The sequence below is a fragment of the Phyllostomus hastatus genome, unplaced genomic scaffold (assembly GCF_019186645.2).
Source record: "Phyllostomus hastatus isolate PE091 unplaced genomic scaffold, TTU_PhHast_1.1 phas_contig_254, whole genome shotgun sequence".
Classification (NCBI taxonomy): Eukaryota; Metazoa; Chordata; class Mammalia; order Chiroptera; family Phyllostomidae; genus Phyllostomus; species Phyllostomus hastatus.
In genome coordinates, this window is record NW_025333810.1 from 7,727,821 (window position 1) to 7,743,374 (window position 15,554).

At 39.2% G+C, this 15,554-nt stretch overlaps 1 long non-coding RNA gene across 1 annotated transcript in view; it reads left to right on the forward strand.

Moving 5' to 3' along the window:
- Window positions 1–7,011, forward strand: part of LOC123818141 — a 46,501-nt gene extending 39,490 nt beyond the window's left edge. The window contains exons 3-4 of the long non-coding RNA XR_006785580.1: window positions 5,407–5,452; window positions 6,305–7,011. This is a non-coding gene — a long non-coding RNA (uncharacterized LOC123818141). The remainder of the gene's footprint in view (window positions 1–5,406; window positions 5,453–6,304) is intronic.
- Window positions 7,012–15,554: the final 8,543 nt, after the last annotated feature.

The window sequence follows — 15,554 nt, forward strand, 5'->3', positions numbered from 1 at the left end:
TTTGGTAGTTCTGGTTATTTTTTGTTTTTACATTTATTGTTGTCCTTCTTTTAGTTGTGTGAGGAGGCCAAGTGTATCTATATATGCCTCCATCTTGGCTAGAAGTCTCTAATCAAAAATTCTCATAAGAATTTATAAAGCACTTGACAAACTGATTATAAATATCTCTTTTAAAAGCCCTATGATATAAAAAAAATTAAGGACAATGTTAGGGAATAAGTGTGTGCTGCACATATCAACATAAAAAATTATTAAAACCATCCTACTTTCACAAGAATATACAAATAAAATAATGGGACAGGACAGATAGTCTTATGATATGTCATAGATCACTAGGAAAAGACACTGTTCAATGTACTTTGGTTATATTTTGTTTTTCAGAAAAAATTATATTTCTATTTCATACCAGAAAAAAATCAGATGAGTTAAGAAACTAAATATGGAAATTAAAGCTGCAAACTTATTAAAAGATAGTATGATTTCAGGTGGGAAATTTTTTTAAGCAAGTCACTAAAAAAAGGCATAAAGATAAACATATTTGACCAAACTAAATATATAAAGGCTGAACATCAAAATGTACTCACAGTATATAAATTCCTTTATGTAAATTTTAAGAGCAGGCAAAAACTAGTCTAAGATGTTTGAAATCAGAATAGTGGTTCTTGAGGAAGGAATGGGTGGGTAGTAAGTGGAGAAGGGCATAAGGGGGTCTGAGTGCTGGTGAAGTATTCTTCTTCTGACCTAAGTGATGAGTACACATTTTGAAAAACCATCAGGCTGTACACATATACAAGGTCTGTCTGGAAAAAAATCCAGCCATTGTTAATATAACAAGAACAGTTTGTGCAACACTGATGTAACCTGGCAGCCAAGGAGAGTGGACTGGAATGCACATGTGTGAACAATGATGACTTCACTGTGCCAGTCAGTGGGGGTGGTAGTCACCATTGAGTGAGCATAGGTTCTGTGTGGCCATCTCATTCAAAATGACTGAGCAAGTAGAGCAATGAAACTGCAGCAAATTTTGCATTAAACTTGAACATTCTTCCACAGAAACTATTCATATGATTCAAAAGACCACAACTATGGGCAACAGTGATTGACAGCTTCATGACGACAATGTGACCATTCATGCATCACATCTCATGCAATTTTTTGGCAAAACATCAAATCACCCAGGTGACTCAGCCCTGCTACAGCCCAGATTTGGTGCTCTGCAACTTATGGCTTTTCCCAAAACTAAAATCACTTTTGAAATGGAAGGGATTTCAGATCATTGAAGAGATTCAGGAAAATACGATGGGGCAGCTAATGGTGACTGGGAGAACTGAGTGAGATCCAAAGGTGCCTACTTTAAAGGGGACTGAGGCGACATTGTCCTATGTATATTTCTTGTATCTTGTATCTTCAATAAATGTCTCTGTTTTTTCATATTACATGGGTGGATACCTTCTGGACAGACCTCATATATGCACTCTTCTATATACATACTTTAAAATTTTAAAATAAACATAATTAAAATGCAAAAAGCATTGAAAAGTAATAGGATTAGATATAAAGGAACAGCATCCAGAATAAATCTTTTTGCAAAACTTTAAAAAAATCAAATTAAAATAATATACCATTTTTTATCTATAGTATTGGCAAGAATTCTTAAGACCACAAATGTTGAGTTAGTGAAGTAGGGGAAATTGTATCCTCATATGAAACCAGTGGAAAAATAAATTAGCCTGAACACTTTGAAGAGCAATTTAATATCATTTCTATTAAACTGAAAGTTCACATACCTTACAACTCAGCAATTACACTTTGGCATATACCAAAGAGCAATATTGTTATGAATCATGAAAGACAAATACCATATGATTCCACTCATATGTGGAATTTAATGAACAAACTGAACTAACAGGCAAAACAGAGACAGACTCATAGATGAAGAACAGCTGACAGCTAATTGGAGGTTGGGGTGACACGTGCACCAGCTGGCAGTGTCCGTGGCATTATGGATGAAAGGAGATATTCACATGGACTACTGAGTGCTGTGGAGGAAAAGGGGCTGCACGGCTACCCTCTCAAGGGCAGGGTGCCTCAGAGCAGCCTGGCCACTCTCTCTAGGGGAGAGAATGCCAATCCTTGCCTTCACCAGTTTTTTATTGGCTTTCAATTTGCCCAGGAATACAGGTAAAGTTCATTAATCATTGTCAGGCAGTAAGGATCAAACAATAGATAACATACAAAGAACTCTGAGGGCCTATTCTGAGTCAGGGTCTATCAGCTAAAAGACTACAAAACTTTGGGAAACAAAGTCATTTCCTTCTCAGACCTTTATCATTTAATTAAGAGCATTCTTAGCAAATCAGGTTTCGCAGGAGTTTATGTGTTCTTTCTCAGGTCTGATTACCTGGGGAACCTGCCCTTTCCAGCACAGGGATACACCACCCTCTGTCATTGTTTCAGGATTAAGTAAGGCAGGGGAAGTAAGGCAGCCAAGATATTAGGAGACTTCTCGCAGGCAGAATGAGGACTCAGGCTTTGTCAAGGCCAAGGGGCAAGGGTCCATCATCCCCTTTCTCCATAGCCCCCCAAGTCCTTCCCTGGGGCCTCATGTGATCATGCCTCTCTTAGATTGTTCCCCCCTTGGGGAATTTTACCCATCACTGGCTAACTGATCAAGCATTGGGGTCCAGTTATAGAAAAAGCAGAAGCAGTGCTCTTTCCAGGGAGATAAGCTTTATCTTCTTAGTGGCTTATGGTCCAAAGGTCACTCATTCAGCCTTTGCCATGGGGGGTTACAACTCCTGAAACCAGGCAGGGCAGTTCCCAACATTGGGGGATTTAGGGGGTGGAGGGATGAAGCAAAAAGGAAAAAGGACTCATGGACAGAGACAACAGTGTGGTGATTGCTGGGGGAAGGGAGGTGTAATGGGACTCAATGGTAATGGAAAAAATATAATAAAGAATATATTAAAAATAAAAAAACTTTATATATTGTACCCAGGGTTTTTTTTTCATGAAACAAAAATAATAAAATGTTTAGAATAGAAAAATACCAAATGATGGTCCATGGACAGCCACAAGTCTAAGACATGCTCTTCTCTGGACCAACTGAAGATGCTAAAGAATTGAATTTTCATAAAGCCATTCATTTAATATTTTAAATTCTCAGATTATTCTTACAACCATTTTAGTACCAAAAAGCCCATTCTATTATAACTCTTAAAGTTAATAGTGGCTGTGGGACGTTTTTTCATATTTGCATCTACAAAAATCAGGTCACCAAAGCTGTTTCCCCATTTTTTTTCCTGAAATTTCACTGATCTCTGATATCCCAAAGTCTAAGAATCATTATTCTGCTTCATACTCAGCTGTTTCAAGCAGATCAAAGTCACAGGCTGAAACTTTCATACTGTAACTATTGAACTAAGCACTCACTCTTTCTTTAACACAGTCAATGGATGAATGCTGAAGGGACTGAGGCGTGTAAATCAGTTAGCTTCATTTAATTCCACAGTAAGGCTTTTAAAAATGTGTATTGCTCACAAGGGCATGGCACTATGGAGAGACAGATTATTGCAAATCCATCAATGCTGTGAAAAGCAATCCAGAGCATGGGTCGAAAACCGCATTTCTACACGAATATGATAGCACATCAACATAGCACTAAGTGACCTGAAGAAGTAAGAATGTAGAGGATCAAAGGAGAGCAAAGGTCTGTAGACCCACCAGGTTTAAGTTCGAAAAGGAAAACAAATGTTAATAATCAACGACTAAATATCATATTTTTGTCCATAAGAAAGCAATGGTGCTCTCAATCTGTGGTCCAGCTAGAAGAGCTTTCTCAATCTGACCTCAGAAGAGAAATTTCTCAGTAGAGAAATACATTTGATGGGAAACAGTTTTCCTTGAGGCTTGCTTTAAATAGTAAAAAAAAAATGCTTAAAATATTTCAATTTCATCTATAAAATTTTCTGCTCATTTAACTTTAAAGGTTTTTATATGGTATTTTAGGATTATGAGTTCTATCATATTTCTACTCACTTTTGAAAAATGCTCACTTTTATTTACTCTACATTAATGATTTTCAAGTAGTCCTATTATTGTTCCTTCATATAATTTCTTCTGGTTGCAAATCCTGCATGTCAGGAATCATCAAACACTGCTAATTTCCTAACCTCTGCTGATTTTATAACTACAGCTTCCAAATGTGAATGGTTTTAGGGACTGAGAAATAACATAAAAATGTCAAGTGACAGTTTGGAGTGGTGAGAACTTGGTGACCAGGAGAGCCCATATCTTTGTTTTCAGTCTACATGGATTTTAAAAACATGTAGAATTCTAACAGGAATGTTCAGAGTAACAGTGAGCAATTTGTTAAAGTTCTCAACAACAAAAAAAAGAAGAGGAGGAGAGAAACTGAGATGGCCTTTCATGAATGAAAGTCCACTTTCTTTAACTTAGGGCGCCAGCCAAGTGCAGCCAAAGCCCAGAGCAGGTGGTGCGAGTCACTCCATAGCAGCCTCCATGAGGATAAAGCTCAGGTGGCCTCAAGAGTTCGGCACTCTTTCCATGTCAACTCCATGACTCTCTCGTCCTTGCATTGACCAGTGACAACAAACTTTGTTTTTAACTACCTTCAGCTCTTTTCCTAACTCGATTTTGCCTGAGAAAACCCCTTCATTATCTTTAGCTAAAAAGAGACTATCCTGAACTTACATCATTAACAAAGAAATCACTAATAGAGGTAAATGAGCCAAAGAAAAATAAGTAATGTAAGAAAACTGATGGAAGTCTTTACATTTTCCAGTCCTAAATTGTGCTATTTAACCGCAGTAAGGCCTTTTAAAAATATGTGCCACTCTAAGCAGAGAAAAGTCAGTATCACAGAAGACATTTGTCAAGTACTTTTTTCTTTCATGTTGAATAGAGGTTTCTGTAAATACTCCATGAACCTCCCAGAGAGTGACAGCATCTCTGAGAATGAAAATGTCTCAGAGAAACTCTGAAGCATAAGCTATAAGCCTTATGTGAAAATATTATTTCAAGAAAGCGCAGAAGAAGAGATTTGAAAATGGACCATCAAAGCCCAGTTCAGAATGAGAAGAAACACCAGGAGCAATCTGAGAATTCAAGGCAGTTAATGACCCAAGACTGACCCTCTTTCCTGGGCCCTGCCCAGAGATGCATTTCAGGGCTTTCCAAAGGCCCTGCTGTTTTTCTAGTTGCATTTACTACAGAAGATTGTATGGCTCCCTGTACAAATGCACAAGTCTCACAGAGTTTGTACTCAAGGCCAACAGCTAGTAGGCTTGAAAAAGAAAGAAAAGGCAGAATGAGGTGGTGCCTGGTAGAAAAAATTAAAAATTACAGTAAGAAGTAACTCTATTCGTTCATCTCCCCCATTTACAGAAACAGAAACTGAGTCCTTACAATGCAAACTCAAAGCAAGAATAATGTAAGTAGCAATCTTGGTTTTAATTATTTTTACTTTATAGTTAGCTCCTTGTTTTACTATTTAACATTGCCTGCATTGACAAAGACTTTTAAAAAATTCTATTGAAGTATTGAAGATATATATAGAAAAGTAAATTAAACAAAGGTACATTTTTAAAAATCATAAAGCAAGCACTTACAGAACTATCCCACCAGGCAGAGATCTAGAACACTCTACCTGTCCCTTAGGGACCCTTGCATGCCCCCACACTGCACTGTCCTCACTGCACTGCCACCTCCTCCTCCCTCCAGAGGAAACACTCTCCCGCTCAGGTGATGACTGTTCACCTACTTTCCTCCAGTTTCACCACTTAGCTATGTATCTCTAAACAAGGTATTTTTAGTTTTGTTTATTTAATGGAATCACATCATTATATGTAAACTTTTATGTCTGACATTTTTCATTCAACATATTTCTGAGATTCAACTAGATTGATGTATACAACTATAGTTTGTTCATTTTATTGTTGTACAAGAGTCCGCTGTGTGATTATATTGTATCTCATTAACCCACTTGACTATGGATAGATAGCTGGATGCATCCAGTTTGGTGCTATCATCAATTATAATGTTATAAATATTGTTTTTTGTTATAAATATTCTTGAATATGCCTCCTGGCTTACATGTGCAACAGTTTCTTTAGGGTATTTGCCTGTACAGAGTATAACTTCTGTGTTGTCAAGTGTGAACATAGTCTACTTAAATGCACCTAGCAGAAAAAAAGGTAACTCAAAATGGCTTAAACAATAAGATTTACTACTTTACATAACAATAAACCTAGATGTAAGGAGAATTCTGTGTTGTTTGTTTTAGAGCTCAACGATCTTTTCAAGAACCTGGGAAATTTCCATTTGCTGCTCTGCAGTCCTGAGTGTCACTTGCACTTCATTCTCAGGCTAGACCCTCACAGTCACAAGATAGCTGCAACAGTTCCAGATGTCATATCCCATCACAGCCAGATCCAGAGGAAGAAGAGACCACCTTCTCCAATGTTTTTTCTCTTAGGTGTAAGAAAACTCTTCCTTAAACCCCCAGCAAACTTTCTCTCTCCTCCTAGGTAAGAATCACATAGCATGCTCTGCCTAAATCAGTCTCTGAAAAGGGAAATAAAACCATCTAAAATGATCAAGATATTCAATGTACCCTCACAAACTGGAGAGAGGCTCTTTCCCAAGTACCTAGCCATGGAGCAAAAGTTGTATCCTTTATCTTTTTCCCCTAACTTTTGCTATCATTAGATGTAATGATGAATAGTTATTATTGTACCAAATAAAATTTTAAACATATACTTAAGTAGAAAGAAGTGCATAATGAATCAAATAATAAGCCCCATCCCAGGTACCCATCTTCTGGCTCCATAATTAATTCATGGCCCATCCCCTTTGGTCTATATCCCTTTCACTTCCCTACCTCCTCCCCTAGATTATTTTGAAGTAAATATAGCTATTGTGTCATTTCATCTGTAAATATATCTGTATACATCTTTAAAAGGGCAAGACTCTTGAAAAACAAAACTACAATGCAATGATCACATCTTAAAAAATAACTTTCATGATATCCACAAATATCCTGTTAGTGTTCAGATATCTCCAATTATCTCATAAATGTGAGTGTGTATGTGTTTGTTTAAAGAGTTTGTTGACTTGAGATCGATATACATCCCAAACATTGCAATTGGTCTAAGTAGGACCAGGTATTCTTAAAAAAGGAAAAAAAAAAAATCAGGGTTCTGTAAATGAGGAGGATGGGCAGTTGAGCAAATGCCTAGTGTAGGCTGTAGCCCTAGGCTAATGGGCTCCAAACAGGCTGCGGGTGGTCTACCTCAAAGACCCACCCACGATGGTCAGTAGCCACACCTGGAAATGCTGTAGCAGACAGTTGGGTTATAATCAAGCAGAACTTTTGTCCCTCAATGGGCAAGAAATATTAAAGATTCCAATCTCTTATCAAAAGCCTACCACAAAGAAAAGAGCATCATCAAAAACTGAGTAGGGAAGAGGAGGGAAATAATGCTAATTCCACTACAGAAAGAATCTGTTTTTAAGAAGTCAGCTATTAGCAAGAGATTAATAAAAATGATGAAAGACTAGAAAAATTACAGTTCTCTGGCAAATGATACCTATTGATTAAAATAAAATTTAAAAGTAAAAAAGATAATTTCAGTTCACCACTTCTTTGTCATCAATTTTGCTTTTAATCTGCACTTAGTTTTTAAAATTAAGTTGTAAATCCTTGATTGATATTGAATTTCAAATTGTGATTTTTCTAAAAATGTGGAGTTAAGATAAACTGCTAACAGAAGTGATAGATGCTAGTATAATTTTTTACTCTAGTTTATTAATACCTCTCCTGCTTCTAAAAATGATTTGCAGTAACAAAATTAAATATACAGATTTGATAAGATGGAAAAAACATCAAAGCAGAATAAGAAGGCAAAGTTCAAGAAATGAGAGGAGAAAGGAGAATAATTAAACAGAAAATAGTCTAAAGGAAGGAGTTACTCAAACAGAAAATAAGGGCAAGAAAATCCTTATAACTTCAATAAAGTAAATCATACTTTAGTTTACAGAACACACTTATTGTATTTAAAAAACCTTTTTGAGGTTTCGGTCCTCCTCTCCATCTTCCAACTTATATCTTTCTGTCCAACGGTCACAGGTCAGAGGTGGTAGCTGAATGAGTAGGAAAAAACGTTGACTGTCAGCACAGCTTCTCCAGGGACATGGCGGGTGGCTGTGCCCAGGGAAGGGTGGAGGGCAGGGGTGTCAAACTCATTTTCACGGGGGGGCCACATCAGCCTCGTGATTGTCTTCAAAGGCTGAATGTAATTGTAGGGCTGTGTAAATGTAACTACTCCTCAACAGTTAAGTGAGGGCTCAGTGCTGCCGCCGCCGGGTAGAAAAAAGGTACCAGGCCGGATAAAACAAGGTGGAGGGCTGGATTCGGGCTGTGGGCCTTGGGTTTGCCACCTGTGGTCTAGGGCAATCGCTCTCAGCTGGGGCAAATTAGCTCTCGGAATAGCTGGAAATAACTGGAGGCATTTTTGTGTCACAGTTATGGGCCTCTAGTGGCTAGAAGTTAAGCTGCTGCTAAATATCTTTTAATGCATAGGGCAAGCCCCTACTCCCCACTCCCAAAAAAGAATTAGCAAGCCACAAATGTCAGTTGGGCCTGGTTCAGAATCTCTGATTCAGTGAAGATGTAAAACTACTCCGAGGCCCCAGCCTGTCATGCACCATTAACATACATAGAATGACTTCTCTCTCCTTTGTCCAGCAAATTCTTTCTCTACAATATTCTTTCCTTGTCATTACCTTCATCAAAATCAAAACACATTCTTTATTTAAAATCTCACTTCTAGTTTACTGCAAGTTCCCACTGATCTCCTAGATCACTTTAGTTCATGAGCACACAGATAATTTGTTTTTGTTTTTGTTTTTTTGCTGACATTGTAATTCACTACCTCTCACCTAAGGAATTGCAGTAGTTTCTATTTTGTCTATGATGTCAAAGCTAAAATCCTCATTCTCACACCAGACTTATCATCCATCAACGGCTAAATCTTCATTTTTGTAATCTCACTTTAAATTCCCATAGCTGCTTTGCTCTAGCCAAGACATCAAGAAATCTTTCTCCATCTCATTTCCTTCACCTGGTTCAACCTGTCTCCTTGTTGTCTCTTGCTGCTTTGGTAAGAAATAACTCGTGGAAAAAAACAGGTTGCTTTTTAAATGCTTCTATCGTGGATAAATGGGACAGTAGCAGAATCTCCTACAAAACTCATAAACTGAAAAGACTTTATTCTCCTTTTACTATACAATGTTAGAAAACTGTTTTCAACATTAAAAACTTATAGAAAAAAACATTTTTAAGCAAAAATATCAACTAATAATAAGTTTTCATAATTTTTTTTCCAAAACGTCTAATTAATGGAGTTTCTGTGGGTTGTTTTTTTTTTCCATAAAAATCTTGGTTTTGCAGCAAGAAAACTTAGGGAGCTATAATTCACATATTTTTTGAAGATGGGTTTATTTTAATTTTAAAAATATTTGGGGGGTTATATATGAAACCCCAGTGGCACAAAAATAAGATTAAAATAAAATAGTAAATTTACATTTTTCCATTAAAGTCCATTGCATAAGAGTTACTCTCGTGCCTCAGACAATGCTAAGTCAGTAACATTTCTAGTACAGAAACTGGATATCTTTGGCATGAATAAAAGAAATATGGGCCTATTTTGAAATATTTAAAAAGTTGTTATGTAGAAAGAAGAATAAATAAACTTTTAAAATGGCTCACAAGGAGCAAAGTAGGACAAACAAAAGGCCGTTGCAAGGGGTGAGATTTGGGCTCAATATAAGGCAGAAGTCCTACAGCCACTCTGATTTTGAAGGAGTTTTAGCAATGTCTCAAGACCATCACTTCAGTTGGGAAAATGTGCTCTGACCAAAGGCTGCTGGCCTCGGCTTCAGAACTCTGTCCTCAACGAACTATGCACACTGCACACGCCAGCCCCAGGGCTTCATGTGCTCAGTTTCTCAGCTTCTCTCCACATCTCGGCAGCCACCAGCCCCAAGCATCAAACTCAGATGCAATCATGTTGCTTCTATGTTCAATGGCTGGAGTTCCCTACTGTCCACAAAATAAAGGCATAACCCTTAGCAAAGTTATAACTCCTTCACAGTCTGCTTACCACCAACCCACTGTCCCACCCCAGGTTTGATGTAAAATAGGTCAAATTTTTAAACTTGTTATTTCTTTATATATACAGAGAGAGAGTTAAAGGGCTGACTTAGGGAAATGTTCTACATACAATGCAGCCAGATAGTATAAAGAAATTTAACAAAGTCTCCTATAAGATCTTTGTGGTCAAGTCAGAGAAATGTGAATCACTTAGGAGGGATCTGTAACAAGAAAAGGGACAATCAAGCACAGATTAACAGATAACTGCTGGCCTAAAAAGAGATTTCCAGTGGTAGACCACAGAATGTTGCCTGTCCAATTGTTACGGAACAGAAATTGAGGTTCTGCTGCCCACTGCCCATAAGCAAACTCCAGAGGCAGAGGTTTGGTGAAAAAGGAAAGAGGTCATTTATTCAAAAGCCATGCAATTTGGAAGAATGGTGGTCTTCTGCCTCAGAGCCCACCCCCTTCAGGACACCCAGAGAAAAACCCCACCACCCTCTCCCAGACCAATCCAAGGCTGCACTGGGAGCTCTTTCTCCCATTTAAAAGATACTGTCCTTTGAGAGAACCACAGGCAGCTGCTGCACGATCATGCAAGCGGCTCAGCTTGTTCCTGCTTCAGGCTTCTCCCTGTAGTCTTCGAGCACAGCCACAGCAACCACCACCCTTGCTGGGGGCAGGGCCTGCCTCCTGGCCAGGCAGCTTCCAAGGCCTGCTGGTGCACTCATGCTGCACCTCCTAGTCCAGCTCCCAGCAAAAAATCAGACATGTTTCTCCCTTCCCTTCTTTTAAATTTCCTGGCCCAAAATTCCGTGCACTCTGGATGGGTCCAGCTCCCCAGCCAATCCTGCCCTTTTCCCAGGCTAGACTGGTAGGTCAGCACCTCCCCTCCCCCTGGCACGTTCAGGAAGGAAGTAGGAGGGCCTTCCCCTCTGTCAATCACCCTCACCAGCCTTGAGAAGACTCTGCACAGAGCCCCCTCCTTCCACATCTCTGCCTGGGAAATCCGCTGCCAGGTGCTGCATTAGCAGCATGGCTTCACCCCGTTTCCTGTGACCCCTCCCTCCCTCGGCCCCTTCTCTGTCCTGATCTGGCCAGGTCCCACAAAGGTCTGTCTCTGTCATGACCACATGGTTAAAAGTATGGAACTCCTGCTCATCACATTTAAAGATCATGATCTTGAGAAGAAAAGCTAGTATAGTGAATGGCAGAAAGAGAAGACAGAAAGCCAGAAGGCCAGATAGAACAAAAGAACATGAAATTCAACCAATTCCAGAGCCAAACTACAAAATTACAAGGCAGTGAGACAGTGATATTGCAGAACCATTTATGGAAAAGGTTTAAATATTTTATTCAATTGCAAGCTTAATAAAAGTCAACATGTGACTCTCCAAAAAAATGAAAATAATATGACCTTGGGTTGTATTAATAGACATACAGTAGCTATAATAAAGGAGATAAATGTTCCTCTGTCTTCAACAACCTAAATGGTGAAGGAATGGAGGATATTTAGCCTAAAGAAAGAAGGCGGATTGATTGTTCTCTTTAAATATTTAAAGAGATGTCATGTAGAAGCAGCCCTTAGAAGTTCAGCATACAGTGGGTAAGAGATGAATAGATAAATTTGAATTTTCTTCCTAACACTGAAAATTGCCATGGGAGAAAATAAGGTCTCCATTACTAGGCTGGATCAGTTTTACACATGCTGTAGGTGGGATTCACATCCTGCAAAGGTGATCAGAATGAATGACTGTTAGGTATTCTGAACACCGAGATTCTACAATTTGGAATAACCCAGAAAGCTAGAATCATTGGGTAAAGTTGTGACAGTGGATCATGAAAAATGGGGATTAGTGAGAGAAAGTTGCTCCATCCTCAGGAATTATGAAGCAAAGCTCTTGCTGTCTCTGGACAAAGTCTTAAAGAGATGAATTACACTTCCACACTCATTCCTTGTAATAGAATTATAGGGAAAATTCTCTTCCCATTTTATGCTTTATAAAAGTTTTAAAATGTTTCCTCTTTCTAAACCTGCAATATCTCCAAGTTGTGTAAAATGTAGATTTTGGTAGGCATTTTCCAGGAGTAGTTTTTCAAGTGTAACAAGTTAAAGCCTAACAATAAATTGTAAAATACATTTTGTGGTCCTTATGAGACAAGATAGAGAGAAGCTAGGAAAATTCCTTGGCAAGTAAAATAGGAAAACTGAGGCAGACAGCTGAACACAATAGCTGAGCAATTTACAGCCAGGTGCAGGTAGTCACCAGGGAGAGGACCCTGAGGGCCTGGTGGGGGCAAAATGGAGAAGTCAAGAACCTTGCCCCCAGGGTAACTTTTCCTCCATGAAGATAACATGTAGGCCTCAGTTGTATTTGAGCTCCAGGCCCAGAAAAGCAGGTAGGGGACACCAGAACCAATTGCAGTGAATAAAAACCCTCTGTCTTGTCACTGACCAGTCAGAGGAGATCATGAAAGGTCACACCTGGAGAACTGATGAGTATTCTACTGAAACCCTCCACTGAGACCTCCCCTAAGATTCCTGCCTGCAAGAAAGAGATAAAAATCTCAAGAGAAAGGACCCAGAGTACATTTTCTCCCTTTGGGGAGCAGCTGATGCCATTTTCTATTTCCTTCATCTTCTCCTTCTTTCTCCACAGGCACTTGTCTCCTAAACTCTAAGGCAATGGGCATCTGGTAGCTTGCCCCAGCCTTATTCCCTGAACTGGGCCCTAAGGCAGTGAGCTAAAGCAGCCCAGCCTAAGTCTCCTGTTGCTTCTTCTATTCTAAGCCCTTCCTTGCTTCTGTCCCCAGCTTTAATAAACATACTGTCACAGTCACCTGGACTCATTTGTGAGGTATTTCCTGTATGAAGTCAAGAACCCACACACTACAGCTGGCCCTAAGCAGGCCCACTCAGGGCCAGGACCAGGCAGTAACACTTGGAACTAAAATTTGTATTATAAATTTATTTTTTATCTAAATTTGTGTTCCCCAGACATCAAACAGAATTAACCTATCTGCCCACACCTATGGGTCTCCTCTTTTTATATCAATGTTAAAGTGATGATTTCAGTCTGTTTTAGCTCTCAATATTAGTGACAATCTAGACCCAGGACCCAGCCCCTGGTGCCACCTCAGAAGCCCCACAGCATTCTGGACCATTCTGGGTGTGAGCATGCCAACAAGGCGATGCACACTGCTGCCCCTGCCCCGAATGCCTGGGGGCCTGTGTCTGCCAGTGCACACCCCCACAGTAGCACCCCTGCTCATGCATATATTCCTTGTCACAGTGGGCTCCACTTACAAAAACACAAGTTCAAAGGTAAACTTAGTAATAATGTCCTAACAGCACCACCAGAGCATTAAACCAAGCACAGGGCCTCTTCTGGGGCGCACACCCATGGGGCTGCCCTGCTGGGGAGAGAAACCTTGCAGTTGCTAGAAACTAAATGGGATGTGACAATGTTATGCTGTCATCTCAAGAGCACAATAGGAAAAGAGACTTCTTTCCTTTCTATTTGACTGTACTTGTTTCTCAAAAATACAGCTCTCAGCATTTCTTCTGATCTTGCACTGTCTGAAGCTGAAGTCTTAAATTATAATTTTCCCTGCATGGCAAATTTGCCAGCTCATTTTTTTAAATTAATGGTTGAAACTTCTTTGCTTATTAAGATACACCCAAATCCAATGCACCAGTGATGGTCTTATCTACATGTAACATTTGTGGGCATTAGCTTTTTAGAGGAAAAAATTGTTCTCCCAAATTGTTGAGTTAACCAAAACTATTTTTAAATAATGTGATGGCCGAAGTCATTTGACGGGGATGGAGGCTTGTCCAGGTTTTCATGGGAGCGCACTTCATCCATCCCTCTGGTCTTGCCCCCTGGAACAGCAGTTCTAACCAGTTCCTTGCTGCCTGCCAAACCCATCTGACATTTGTATTTTCCCCTAAGCTTCTCATGCTCCACCTGGTGTCTTCATTTACTGGAGTGATGGCCACCGCAGATCAGTCTTGTAACTGCCTTGATATTGTGACATAGTCCCTTATTGTCTTGATATAGTTTCTCACCATTTAAGGACCTCTTTTTATTTCTTATGTCCTGAGTTTTTAATCCTTCATTTGTGTTTAGCAAAAAAAAAAGGCATATTTATAAGTTATTAAGTACATATTTACATTTAATTTCTCCCTTTTCTATCCAAGTTACCAGCATAATGCTGTTTGCACAATATATTATAAAGCAATTTGTTTCTGAAATGTTTTTCCCAAATCACATATACACATGTCAATACATGTATACACTCTGTTCCCATGATCTTTTACTGAACATTTTCCCATGTGCTGAATGCTACCTACACGTACAGGCACCCAGCCAATGAGAATTGAGAGACACTACAAAAACCCTTCCTCTCAGTGTGTAGCCTTGCTCCCCCACAACTAGCATGTTCTGCATGGTGTCCTTTTCCCCCTCAGCCTTTATTTCTGACAATTGTTTTGGGTCTGATCAAGACTCTTTACCCCTAATAAATAGCAAAATGTTTGAACACAATAGAGTTGGACTTGCCTCAAAGAAAGCAAGGAAACTATCAGGTTGGCTGCTATATTTACACAAGTTGCAAGGTAGCTGATGTAGCCCTCAAAGAAATAGGTGTGGAGACACAGGGTGAGGCTTAGCAGACAATTCAGGGACTGGTAGAAAACAAGTGACATTAGAGTGGCATCATAAACATCTCTGTAGCCTGGGACAATTGGCCTGCTATTGTTTGAAAAACATCTAGAGAAAATGTGAGCCAGAAGCATGTCATGACTTTTAATCCTTTGAAGAGAAAAAAAGAGCTATGTGTTGTCAATATGAAATGCTGGGAATGCATGGTCTTGACAGCTGAGCTGTAACAACCTTGTGTGATATTATTAGCAGTCTTGCATCCTACACCACATCCTCTTTGCCAAACAGGGTGTGCATATATCACATAATAGCATTTCTGTGTAAAACTCATCACTATAAGGACTGTATTGCTATTTAATTTAACCTAATCCTAATATATTTACTCAGCTAACATAACTTCATTATATATATAAGTTCATTTTCCATTTAAACTGTTTTTTCAAGATTATCATATAAAATAATAGTTGGCAACATCATCTTTATCAAAACCAAGTCCCTGTAGCATTTAAAGGCACTGGAGAGACACAAGAGTCGGATACACTGCCTCAGCATGGAAGGAGTTTATGGTCTCATTTGGGGAAAAGAGAAGTACCAGTGAGCATATATGGAGAACAAAGGTTATATGAGTTCTGAGGATAGAGAGAATGCCCAGGTAGCCAGGGAAAGGTGTGAGGCAAGTGGGACTTGGCTGGATGGTAGTAAGGATTAAACGT